This window comes from Phycodurus eques, chromosome 9 (assembly GCF_024500275.1).
Source record: "Phycodurus eques isolate BA_2022a chromosome 9, UOR_Pequ_1.1, whole genome shotgun sequence".
NCBI lineage: Eukaryota > Metazoa > Chordata > Actinopteri > Syngnathiformes > Syngnathidae > Phycodurus > Phycodurus eques.
This window is the reverse complement of record NC_084533.1, coordinates 29329268-29343100: the sequence shown is the minus strand read 5'-3', so window position 1 is coordinate 29343100 and position 13833 is coordinate 29329268.

The following is a 13833-nucleotide window of genomic DNA, read 5'->3' as shown; positions in this document are numbered from 1 at the left end:
ATTTCAAGCCTCTGTATGTGTTACGCATACTGACGAATTGACAATAAAAGTACCTTGTACCTTGTATCAAGATCCAGCGGTTTACGGAGAAATCGCCGCCTGTAAGCGGCGAGGCCGAAAACCGACATCGAATGCCCGTGACCTTCGATCCCTCGGGCGGCGCCGCATCAAAAGCCGACAGCGACGTGTAAAGGATATCAGCGCACGGGCTCGGGAACACTTCAGAAAAGCAATGTCAGTAAATACGGTTGGGCGCTCCATCCGGAAGTGCAACTTGAAACTCTACTATGCAAAGCAAAAGCCATTTACCAACAACGCCCAGAAACGCCGCCGGCTTCTCTGGGCCCGAGCTCATCGAAGATGGATTGACGCAAAGTGGAAAAGTTTTCTGCGGTCCGACGAGTCCACATTTCAAATTGTTTTTGGAAATGGTGGACGTCGTGTCCTCCGGGCTGAAGAGGAAAAGGACCACCCGGACCGTTATGGACACAAAGTTCAAAAGTCAGCATCTGTGATGTTGTGTTAGTGCCAATGGCATGGGTAACTTACACATCTGTGAAGGCACCATTCATGCTGAAAGGTATATACGGGTTTTGGAGAAGCATACGCTGCCATCCAAGCGACGTCTTTTTCACGGACGCCCCTGCTTATTTCAGCGAGACGATGCCAAACCACATTCTGCACGCGTTGCAACAGCGTGTCTTCGTCGTAAAAGAGTGCGGGTACTAGACTGGCCCGCCTGCGGTCCGGACTCGTCTCCCATTGAAAATGCGAGGCGCATTATGAAGCCTAAAATAGGACAACGGAGACCCCGGACTGTTGAACGGCTGAAGCTGTAACATCGAGCGAGGATGGGAAAGAAGTCCACCTGCAAAGCTTCAACAATTCGTGTCCTCAGTTCCCAAACGTTTATTGAATGTTGTTCAAAGAAAAGGTGATGGAACACAGTGCTAAACATGACCCGGTCCCAGCTTTTTGGGAACCTGTTGCAGCCATAATATTCAAACTGAATGATGATTTGCTCAAAACAATCAAGTTGATCAGTTTGAAGATGAAATATCTTGTCTTTGTAAGTGGATTCAATTCAATATAGGTCGAACATGATGTGCAAATCATTGTATTCTGTTTTTATTGATGTTTAACACAACGTCCCAACTTCATTGGAATCGGGGTCGTAAAATGCAGCAAACGCATTTTTTTATGATGTATTTACATTTCGTCGTGTTTTGTGATGAGTTCATGTGGAAAGAACAAATATGGGGTTCATTCCGTGGTTTTAAGGCGCAGCGGTCCACTCGCCTGACTTCGGTGCGGGCAGCGTGGGTTCAGTTCCCACTCAGTGAATGTGAGTGCGAGCGGTCGTCCGCGTCTATATGTGCCCCGCGACCGACCGGCGACCAGTTCGGGGCGTAGTCCGCCTTTCGTCCGAAGTCAGCCGGGAAGGGCGACCGGAGCGCTGTTGAAAATGGAAATGGACGGTTTTCATGCCCTTTTTTTTTTCTTTAGGGCAAACGTCGACGAGTGCTGTTGAAGCATCCATTCGAAATGAAGAAAAGTAATGAAATCAGTTGCACGACTTTCACTGCAATAGTTTCAATTTTGAACAGGGTATCTTGTAATTGTTCCAAAAGATGATTTTGGATATTGATACGCTCTAATGATCCAGTAAAGAGGACGGTTGGCGGATTTGTTTTGCCGTGCTTTCCAATTTGGCTTCTTCACAGACACATTTTCTTCTTCTTTTTTTTCCCGCCGCCTCGTCGCCTGGCGCGAAAGGATAATGATGCGAATTATGCTTTTAATGATGCGTTAATTAGAGTCATGCGGCGCTGAAAGATGACGCGTGAAACGGTCGCGCACGTTCGCAATAAATAACGCAACAGACTGGCCCGCATATGCTTCGCATTACAACTTTACAACTGCGCTGGCAACAACACGCGACACACACTCACACACACTAAGTAACTATTATTAGCAGACTCGGGAACCCCGAAACAACGACAACAAGACAAAAGCTGACATGAAGTTCTCGGCAGGAACGCGCGCTCGGGTCCCGTCGCAACGGAGCTCGTCGACGTAGCCGAGCGCCATTCGGGCTGGCGGAGAAGGCCCGGCCGTCGCTTGACCAAAAGGTCACCGTGCAAAAACAACAACAACAACAACAACAAAAATCATAATAAAAAGCCACTGCCACCTCGACGGACTCAAAAGATAGCGGGGTTTGCGGAGACAAATTCCTTGTGTGTTTTTGGACATACTTGGCAAATAAAGATGATTCTGATTCTGATTCTGATTCTGATTCTGATTCTGATCCCTTTGGCCATTTGGCCTTTAAGCCATTTACCTGTTTGGATTTTGAAACTTTTAGCTGTTTAGCCATTTAGGCGTTTTGATGTACCATTGGATGTGCGTGCGTGTGACGCGTTTGCGGTCAGCTCCGTAAAAAGGAGCTTTTGTTTTTTTTTTCATCCACACCGACGGCACCGCGCCGCGCCGCGCCGCAGACGGCCACCTGGACCGCCTCCCGCCGGACCGCCTCCCGCCCGTCATTGTGTGGACGAGAGGCTCCGCGCGGAACCCGCTTGAACTTTGAACCTCCAGCTGCCGCACCAGCGCGGCGGCCGCGGACAGACGGAGGGATGACGCGAGCTGCTCACGCCTCATCGTGCTACTTCGACGTCCAGATTCTGTTTAAGGAAACTTGTGGTTCCCTTAAGAAGGAGGCTCTGCTTCTTAGGAAGGACAATTCGGGTTCAGTTTGAGGGAGTTTAGCTATTTAGCATTTAGCAATTTAGCCTTTTCTCCACGTTTTGCCGGAAGTCAACGTGATCGCGAGCTTAGCGTGCGTGCGCACGTGAGTGCGTGTGCGTGCGTGCGTGCGTGCGTGCGATGCTTCTAGAATGCGCGCGTTGACTGAGACTAACGTTGTCATGGAAGTTGGTTCCAATTCCAAGTTATCCTGTGGAAAAGTTAATCTTTGACTTTCTCAAAGTAATACAACTTTTGACATTTGCTGACTTTTCTTCATTTTGAAAGAATGCAGAGACAGGACCCTCAGAAAAAAGTGGATCCAAACCATCGATCATTATTTTGGACTTAACCGCATTTTTGTTCCTTACGCCAAGAATAAACTGATAGCAAAACACGATAAGACGTACAGTAAATATATCGTGCAAAATGTGTCCGGCGTGTGGAAAGCGTGATACCATGTTGACCTAATGACAAATGCGCGCGTGAGTGTTCCATAAGAAAGTCCCAAAACTCAAATGTCCCATGTACTTTGATGTGTCCAAAAGTGTAACTACCAGTCCAGGCAAACTAATAGATTGCACCACAAGGTGGCGCTTCAAGTTCATATTTGGAAAAATAGGTCATGTTTGACAATGACACGTGACCAGAGAGAGCCACTCGCGAGCGTCGGCTTTCGAAGGAGGAAGTGACGTGAAAGAAAATCGGAGCTTTTGCAGCTTTTTCAAATGTAACTAAAATTGCAATCACGGACATTTCCAAAGCACATTTTCGCGCAGTCGTGTCACAGATTACAAACATTGTGTAATGAAATGACATCATCTCGTGGAACTCATGTCACGGGTTCAGGCCTCTTCATACTTTTTGCATCACGTGACCGACGCGTTTGTGCAAATTGTCGGCGCGCGCAGAACGCCACGGAGATCATCTCGCGTGATTCGGACCGTTTTTAGTCGCACGCTGTGACGACGTACTCGGCTTTCCGCTTGGTTCCTCAATACCGCCATCTTTAAAAAAAAAAACACCTACGCCGCCGCCTTCTCCATCCATTTTGCAACATGGTTAAACGCATCCATTTGCTCTAGCGGGTTCCACGGTCGCCATTGTTGTTGCTTTGTTCCTTGTCCCGGAGAGTAAAAAGCGGAAATGGCCCAAACATACCGAAGAAACTCCACCCCGTGGCGTCCTAGCCAACAGCGGCCGTAGCGACACCCCCGACTTGGAGGAGAACCGCAGCCCGCTTTCAAAACAGCGCGCGCGGGTTGCGCTCCAGCATCAAGGCAAACTGCGCGCCGGATCGCCGCAGCGACGTCAGCGCGTGTATAAAGAAGCCGTTAGTCCCCAACAACACCGAGTGCAGTAAAGCTAGTAAAGCGCTACCGGCGCAGCATACGGGTGCCTGTGGTGTTTATTCCCGCCTGCCTCTCACTCGGCCACCGGAACCGCCGGACGGAGTTAACCCCGAAGAGGACGGCTTCGACCCCGGGGGAAACTTCTCCTCGGGTGACCGAAGCAGGAAAGGTAACGGCCGCTTAGCTTTTTAGCCCTTCTTTGGCCATTTAGCGTCTGTAGCCATTTAGTTGTTTAGCTTTTTAGCCATTTAATCGTTTCGGCCGCAGATACGAAGAGAAGACTAGATACGGCGGCACGCTATAGCAGCCCAGCTATCTGATGCGCCAACACGGCAGCCGTGTCGGTAGGGGCAATGTTCCTATCAAAGGCAACGCACGGACATGGAAATTGAAAAAGACGTATCAACCAATTTTTTGGAGGTTTACTTTTTTGTCAATGCCAAAGTGTACCCGCTGAAAGGTTCTTGCCAGTTCCATTGGCGTAATTGTACGCCACCGTACGTCGTCAGAATGCGCTGACGACTTTGCCTCTCGTAGCGACCGTCACCGTAGGCACGCGGCTCAATAGAGGTGAGTCGTAGCTGACTATTCATATCTATGCTTCGGCCATTTAGCTATTTAGCTGAGAAGACGTTTAGTCGCTCAGCTAGTCAGCCGTTTAGCCGTTGAGCCTTTTCGCCACTTAGCTATTTAGCCCTTTGGCCATTTAGCCGTTTAGCTGTGAACAAGTGCCACATCTGATGGCGCCATCATGGCCAGCGCCTAATGAGGCGCCATTAGTCGCCGCGATTAGCGCCAATGTCAGCACCGGACGCAGATGGCCAACGCGACCGTGCCAACGCAACACCAACGCACACGCGCGCACGCACGCACACAACACCAGCACACACGCATACAATGCCCACACAGCACCACAGCTTTGTGTTGTGTGTGCATGTGTGCAATTTTGATTGTGTGTGTGTATTTACTCTTGCTAGTTGAACTCGTGTATTTGTAATTATGTGTGTGTGCTTGATACTTTGTTATTTTTATTTTGTGTGTACCTATGTATGCGTTTGTGTACAGTATTAATAAAGTGTGTGTTTTGTGTATTTGTAACGGTGTGTGTATATTTTCCATTGCATGTATATATTTGTTACTGTGTGTATTTGTTACAGTGCCTATATATTTCTTTATTTTATTTGCTATGCTATGCTAACATGCACACACAAGTGGACACACACACACACACACACACGCATGCATGCATGCACACAACCTCACCAGCAATTTAGTGTACTTCTACACTCGATGCTATTTTGGGTATTTTACAATGTGTACTGTTGTGTTAGCGTGTTGTGAGTGTGTTTTTGTTTCTAGTGTGTAGTGTAGTTTTGGTGTACTGTTAGTGTGTGTGTGTGTGTGTGCTATTGTTAGTGTGTTTAGGTCAGGTTAATAAGTCGTGTGTGTTATGATTGGTGTTTTGATGTGTGTGTGTGTGTGTAATGTTGATTCACCAAAAGATATGAAAAACACATTTGAAAAAATGTTTGTTCACCATGTCATGTATGTTATCATTAATTATTTTTATGACTGTACAGCACAACTACTTTGTTAGTGTTAGTGTTTTTATCGTATTTGTGTATTCATAGTGTGTTTGTATTATGTTAGTGTAGCATTAGTGAGTTGTTAGCATTTAATGTGTGTGTTTGTATTGTTAGTGGAATGTGTTGTTCGTGTTTTTTACTTTGTGTTGTGTTGTTAGTGTGCTGTTAGGGTGATTAATTATTCGTGTTGTGTGAGTGTGTTATTGTTTTCAGTGTAGTTTGAGTGCACTGTTAGCATGTAGCAATGCAAACATGCTCATATTCCTAATACTAATACTCTGCACCTGCATTGTGTGTATGTGTGTGTGTGTGTGTGTGTGACAATCTGCAGTGACAAAGGTGTTAGCTTCATTATCACCCCCATAAGGCCCCTCATGAGCCCCCCCCCCCCCCCCGCCCCCGAGAACATCTGAGGCGTCAACGCCAAACAAGGCGACTTGGCGCCAACCCACGGCAGCCACTTCCCAACACATGCATGCAATAACACACTGGAACACGCAAACACACACACACACACCATAACACAAACACGCACTCAAGATAACAAACACGCAATGACACACACTCACAATAACATACAATAACTACATGCTTTAACACAACAACATACACATTACATTACATACAACAAACAATGACACACACACATGACACCACTATACACACGATAACACACACGACACAGACTCACAATAACATACAGAGACAATTACTACACGACGACGACATATATGCACACAAAAAACATGCAAAGACCAAAACATACACAGGTAATTAACACACACAGGCTACAATAACACGTGTACACACAATAACACACAACACACTCATGTCTAACACACACACGCACACACAGAACCTCACGCCGAGTGTGTGCGTGTGAAATGTTGACGTGACTTCACTTCCTGTGGCAACAGTTGACACGTTTGGACCGTCACGCTCTTGAACTTCCTGTCTCATTGTGTGTGTTTGTGTGTGTGTGCGTGTGTTGGGCGCGTCGTCCCCGAGGCCGTCCGGGTGATTTTCCACGAGAAAGCGAGGCGGGTGGCGTGCTGACAAGAAGGACGAGGCAGAGGCAAAGGCAAAGGAGACAAACGTCCGGCCCGAGTGAAGGCGTCGCGCAGGAAGCGGCGACAACGATGCGAGGGAAGGAAGGACTTCCGGTCCCCGCGTCGAGTTTCCTCCTGCCCGCCAAACCAGAACGCCCCCTAGCGGCCGGGTCGCCGCAGGGGAGAACACGATTGTCTTCTCGGTTCTCCTCTCGCCGCCGGCGCGCAATCTTTTTCCGGCGGCCGCTCATCTCGCCAAACGCCGACGCTCACGGTCGTGGCGTCGCGTGACCGACGCGGCCGTCGCGCCGCGATCGGCGTCTTCGTGAAGTGACGCGCGGCCGTCAAACTCGAGGCCCGGGGGGCCAGATCTGGCCCGTCACATCGTTTTCTGGGCCCGCGAAAGCAACGCTCATTTGCATCAACTTCCGTGATTCTTGCTCAAGTTTGCAGTTTTGTCTTGCGCCTTCGGTTTCAGGTTTACGGTGAGTTTGAGGTGCGGCGGCGCACGCAACGGAATGCGCGCAACGAGACCGATCGGGTCACGAGGCGGTTCCTTCTAACGTAACCTTCTAACACGTAACGCGATTATGACATTTCATGACAAAATGTACGTACCTGTCGTCGTTTACATCAGTGGGAAAATGAAATTACAGCTGCTCGATTACAATATCGATTACGTCGGAAAAATATCTGTTTTCGTCTCACGACGTCCTTTCAAAGCTGACTTCTGCGATTGGCTCTCTCCGGTCACGTGCCATTCTGCCTTCATCTCAAACAAACATGGCCCCCAAGTACCACCTTGTGGGGAAATCTATGAGTTCGTCTGAGATTTTGGAACCGTTCGACGCATATTTACACTTTGGAAGACAAAGGAACGTTGAATTTTGAACAGTTTCATCTTGATCATTTGGAACTTATTAAGGAACATTCCCTTCTTGTGATATTGTTGAAATTGTGCGCATTTGTCATGAGGTTAATATGCTATCACGTTTTCCACATGCTGTACACAAATATGCAACAAAAAAATTTTTTTAATGATCTATTTACATTTCATCAGGTTTTGTGATCAGATTATTATTTGTGTAAAGAGCAAATAGTGAGTTGGTTAATTCCAAAATAATGATCTGAGGTTTGAATCGACTTTTTGAGAGGAAACATCCGAGGGTCCTGTTGACGCATTCGTTCCAAATGAAGCAAAGTCATCAAATGTTGTCAAATGTAATGAGTTATATTCTCTTTGAGAAAGTCAGTGAAATAGTTCCATGACTATTCCCTTTTCAACAAGTTCATCTTCAGCAAGTGAGTTTCCAAAGTCATATCTTCACAACGCCGGCCGTGCATCTGGTTCAAATCAATCGATCGATCAAATCACGACACTTGATGCTAAATGGTTGTGAGCCTGCGAGCTAATGTTAGCCTGTTGCCCGCGAGAAAATGTGGACTCGGCGTCCGACCAGCAAAAGTCACTTGACGCATAAGCAACACGCACGCACGCACGCACACACACGAGTGGAAGTGAGTCATTAGGACACTTAGTCAGTGTGTGTAATTATATGTTATTATCATGAAAGCAAGTCAGTGAGCTTGTGGCTAATTGTGATTATTAAGCGCAAGTATAAGTATAAGCTATGCAGTGTCGCGTAATGCTAGTGCTAATGCTAATGAGTGTCTTTGGAACGGTGCATGTGTGTAAGTAGTTTCAACAGTGCCTGCTAATTCCGTATTTAATTGATTCCAGCTCAGCACAATTAAAACACTTCAACACTTGCTGGGGGGTGAGGAGGAGGAGGAGGAGGAGGAGGAAGGTGTGCAAGGAGGAAAGGAAATGAGAGGAGGAGGAGAACAGAAGGTTGAAAAGGAGAAGTGACGATTGGATTTTTGTGTGTGAGCAAAGAAACAGCTTGGAAGGCGGCGACGCACACGCACACATCTGAGCTAAATTTGCACGGCGACACGGAAATGAATGAAAGACCAATTGGACGTCGGCATGGTGACCGTCACGTGACCGCCGTGCGGCGCTATTCCGGCTACACTTTCAATCTATTACAATCGATATACTTTTCCGCATATCTCTATCCCGATCAATCCTTTTCTGATTTGTCCTTCTGCTGCGCATCCAAAGTATATCGATACTACATCTACCTGTACTACGTGTGTCCATACCATAGCTACTTATTTTATACTTCTGTAAAATGAGCTAAGATTTAGTCATCTCTTCCAGCAGTTCTCAAAAGTGTGGTACGAGCACCACGAGTGGTATGCAAGCTCCCTCTGGTGGTGCGTGACAGAATTACTGAATTCAATCTTCAACTAAGTCAATTACGGTTCAAGTCAATCGAACTTTTAAGTACACTACATTTGCATTTCATCTTTCAGAATGTTGACGTAAAATTGGAATCAAATTATGATATAAATAGCGTTTCCGCTCAAATCCTCTTTCTCCATTGAAATGAATGGAAATGCCGTTAATCTGTTCCATCTGTACAAAAACAAAAACAGCGTAATGTGTTTTCTAATGAGAAGAAATAGCACACCATAACATTATAAAAACATACAGTCCTAACATAATTAAATAGAATTCAAGTTTTTGTCACCTTTCCTTCTTTAATGCACATTGCGCTACTCATTCTGGTGCGCTCTCCTTGGCCACCTGGGGGCAGTAGAAGCTAAACACCGTTCGTTCGGCTCATCGGCGCGTCACTATTAGTCGCTCCTTGCAGAGGATGGAGAATATGCCGGTGCCGGCCGGTGCGTGTTGTCTTATGGTCTGCACTCTGCGGCTCCATCTGTACTAGTACTACATGAAGCTATTGATCCCAGACCCACGTACACTAGCGTAATCTAGCTATACTAGCTCGAATGTATAGGAACAAAATACATTTGATTTCGAGAGCCATCTATTCCAGATCTCTTTGTACTAGAATTCAAAACGTTCAACAACACGCTGAATGGACACGCGCACGCGCACGTAATGGTGTGTGCGTTCTTATCTGATGCGGCCCCCTTTAACGCGGCAACCAATCAGGAGCAAGAAGCAGCAACAGGAAGTCGCAGCCCACCCTCCACCCCGAAAGAGAACGTGACCCCCCAAAAATGTACCTGAGCAGGTGTGCGCGGCGATGTCATCGCAGGAGGGGGCGTGGTCCGTCACTCGGCACACCGCCGATCCAAACGCTTTGATGTTCTCACAGATGGAGAGGTGTGTGCGTGAGTGAGCGACAGCCCCTGTTGGTGTGTCCCCCCCCCCCCCCCCCCCAGGCCCTTCCTGTAGCCCCCTCCCCTTTTGCGGCCCCCGGGAGGCGCGGGAGGGTCCTCCGCTGTTCCCCAGTCGGGACGATTAGAGCCTAAACGCCCCCCGTCCCTCACGTTCCTTTCCTCGCCCGCCGCCGGCTTGGCGCCGTGTTGCCTTCGGGTGCAAGGTTTCAGTCGTGTTGCTTTTGGTTGCAATGTTTTTGCAGTGTTGCTTGCAGGGGCCGAGTTAGAGTTGCCCTTCAGGTGGCAGATTGCGTTGCTTTCAGGTACCATGTTTTTGACGTGTCGCCTTCACGTTCCAAGTCGATTCGGTTGACCGGACACTCGCTTGGCGCAGTGTTGCCTTCCGGATTCGTGTCAGCGTTGTGTTTCCTTCAGGTGACTTGTTGGGTCACGTTGCTTTCGGGCACCGCGGCTGTGCCGTGTTGTCACGTTGGCATTGCGTCGCCTTCGGGTGTTGTTACATTGGTGTCGTGTTGCTTCCGGGAGCCATACTAGTGCCGTGCTGCCTTCAGGTGCCGCGCCGCGTCGCCTTCAGGAGCGTCCGCCGATGTAAACAATGGTTTATTTTGGATTTGCGTCTCGAGGTTGTACCAAATGAACTTCATCTTCACTGTGCTCTCAAAAGATGACGACCTTGTTGTTGTTGTTGTTGTTGTTGTTGTTGTGTTCAGACTTGTCCGAGAAGCTGCAAATGTACCGAATCATGGAAACACGGGAGCAGATGGAAGAAGATGGAAATGGCGCAAATTGCGTTTTAGCGGCAGGACACGACACGCCGACATCATCATGAACATCATCGGGTCGGCGCGCAAAAAAGAAGAAGAAGAAGAAGAAGAAGAAGAAGAAGAAGAAGCGAGCCGATCTCCCCAAGGCCAAGGTGTCAACTTTGCCATCATGACAAAACACCAACAAGATTTTCTTCTTCCGCAAACTTGAACAACTTCCAAATACAAACTCAAAGTCAAACTATGAGCACACCATTTCTTTCCTCATTTTTCTCATTTGAATGTTTGTAATTTTCTTATTTGGATAATGCTTCCTAGCATTATGATTTGTGGCTAACGTGACAGATTGCGGTTAGGAGCATATTGATGAACGCATCTTAAATGATGTGCGATGTTTAGGAGCATGTTTACCAGCGAGCCTAACACGATGGATGTTTATCAGCGTCACAAACACTATTTGTTGATTCGGCTCTTAGTTAGCAGATTGAACAATGGAATATCATGATAAGCACGTCTAGCGTTATGTATTATGATCATTAATAGGGCCCAATCGATGAATTGGCCAATAGAAACCCTTTTCAAATAGGTAAGAATCAGCTGATTTTTGGCCCTTTTTTTACTTGACAGAAAAAAAGAGGCAAAAAACATCTCCGATGTGAAGTTTAACAAATACTGAAGGACAAAGTATTTAAAACCTGCTTATAATTCCTATCTTTATTATTGTAAGCACACAGGACCGAAAAATAAGCGATTTATTCATTTTTTTTTTTTTTTTTATTAATCAGCCGATTAATCGGTCACCTGCATTTCAAATATCGGAATCGGCCTCAAGAAATTGATCGGGCCCTCCTAACAATGAACATGTTTAGAATGTTTGAAACCGGCGCATCTGCCTCGCAGTTCTGAGGACCGGGGTTCAAATCCCCGGCCCCGCCTGTGTGGAGTGTGCGTGTTCTCCCCGCGCCTGCGTGGCTTTTCTCCGGGCGCTCCGGTTTCCTCCCGCATCCCAAAAACATGCATTCATCGACAACTCTAAATTGCCCGTAGGTGTGAATGTGAGTGCGAATGGTTGTTTGTTTGTTTGTACGTGCCCTGCGATGGGCCGGCGACCGCTTCAGGGCGTACCCCGCCTCCCGCCCGGCGATAGCTGGGACGGACTCCGGCACGCCCGCGGCCCGTGTGCGGAGACGCGGCTCACCAAATGGACGGACGGATAATGTTTATATGTTTATCGTTGACGAGCATTACTAGCACGCTACTAGAGGTGCAAGAATTCATCGACAACTAATCGGTTACCAAAATGATCGGCAACGATCTTTTCGAGACCTTGTTGAATTGCCCGAATCTTTGGAATTTTACGCTTTCAACATGAAATCTTCTCCGGTTTCTGTGAAAGCAGATGGATGATCTGTCTGCTCCTTCCAAATAAGACATTTGCAAACATCCGCTTTTACTTCGGAAAACAATGATGAACATTTTTGCCGATTTCCGGACAAAAGTTAAGGGAGCAAACCAGTAACTGAGTTCTAATCAATTTATGATTGTGCATTTTCGCCACTGTTAATTTGACACAATGGCTTGCTTTTGAATGAAGGGATGAGGGTAAAAAATATTTTCCAAAAATAATCGTTAGTTGTAGTGCTCCGTGCCACATTGTCGTCAGTAGCATGTTTATTAGCGCGACCGAAAAGGGCTCGTCCTAGCATTCTCGTAATTAGCATGCCGATTGCATGAGTAACATTATGAGCAACTTTTATTAGTGTGACTAACTTTCATTCATTCATTCATTCATCATCAAACAGCCATTCTCGCTCACATTCACACCTACGAGCAATTTAGAGTCTTCTCTTAACCCTAACCACGCCGGAGGCGGGGCCGGGATTTGAACTCGCAACCTGAGAAACGCGAGGCAGACGTGCTCGCCCGTGTGACGAACCTGCTGTATGAAATTTCTGAGTGTGTTTGTCTACTATCTGCGTGGATCATTTGAGATAGCAAATGATCCACGCAGCGCCTCCTACAGTAAATGAGTGGAAATGTTGTCATTAAGTTACATAAGCGTTGTTGATGTCAGACAACATTTGGAAAGGAAGGAAGAAATGAAAAAAGAAAGGAAATGTATGGAGCAGACGGAGGCGGAATCTGGGGGACAGACGACGCTTCTATAGAAGCAAAATACGATACAGAAATTGCGTATGGTGTTTTTGTGCGCGCGTGTTGTTTTTCAAGCGACACTCGTCTGGCGGCTGATTTTTCTTCTCGTGTTACCTTTGAGAACAAACTCGCTGCCAGCTGACGATGAACTTCACGGCTCGCCAAAGTGACGACAGACAGATGGACGGACGCAAAGCATTCCGCCGCGGGGTTGAGGGTTGTCGGGGGGCGGTGCGGTGCGGTGCCTGAAGGACCCCCCCCTCGGACACGCCCCAAAAGCTCCAGAGAGCCAATCGCAAAGCACCTCAAATGTTCTACACTGCGTTCCAAATGATGAAATGATGAGCAAGTGATATTTGTCTCCGATTTTTCTGAACAGCCGATGCAAATGACGATCCGGGTCATTTTCAAGTCCTCAGTCGTAAAGATTATAATTCTAAAGTTTCCCAAATCGACCGCAGAGAACGTATGCCTGTGACGATCGTCGTACGCTCCGTTTCTATGACTTGCTGCTCAATGTGAGTTCATGTAGCAGTTGTTTGACTGTAACGCTATGCTCATTTCCGTTTGCCTGTCTATGGCGTTTCACATTTTATGTTAGCATTTAGACTGGCTATTTTATGCTGTGCTTGAACATTTTGGTGTTGAAATCAAGTTTAACGCTCTTTTGTTTTGCGTGTCGGTTTGAAAGTGAATTTCAAGTGGGAGTGACAAATACATCGCTTTCCAAATGAATACGTAAATGCTATTTTCCTCAGATATTCTAAACAGTCAATGCAAATGACAGTCTGCATCATTTTCAAGTCATTAGTTATAATTCAAATGCTTTTGAACAAACTTCCCGATGATCAAAGTATTTTTTTTTTTCAATGTACTTTTCCAAATGATTACAGACGAGATTTTCAAATCGTTTCGTAGGTTACGAAAACAGAGAATAGTCATTTCTTGAATTTGCAGCGTT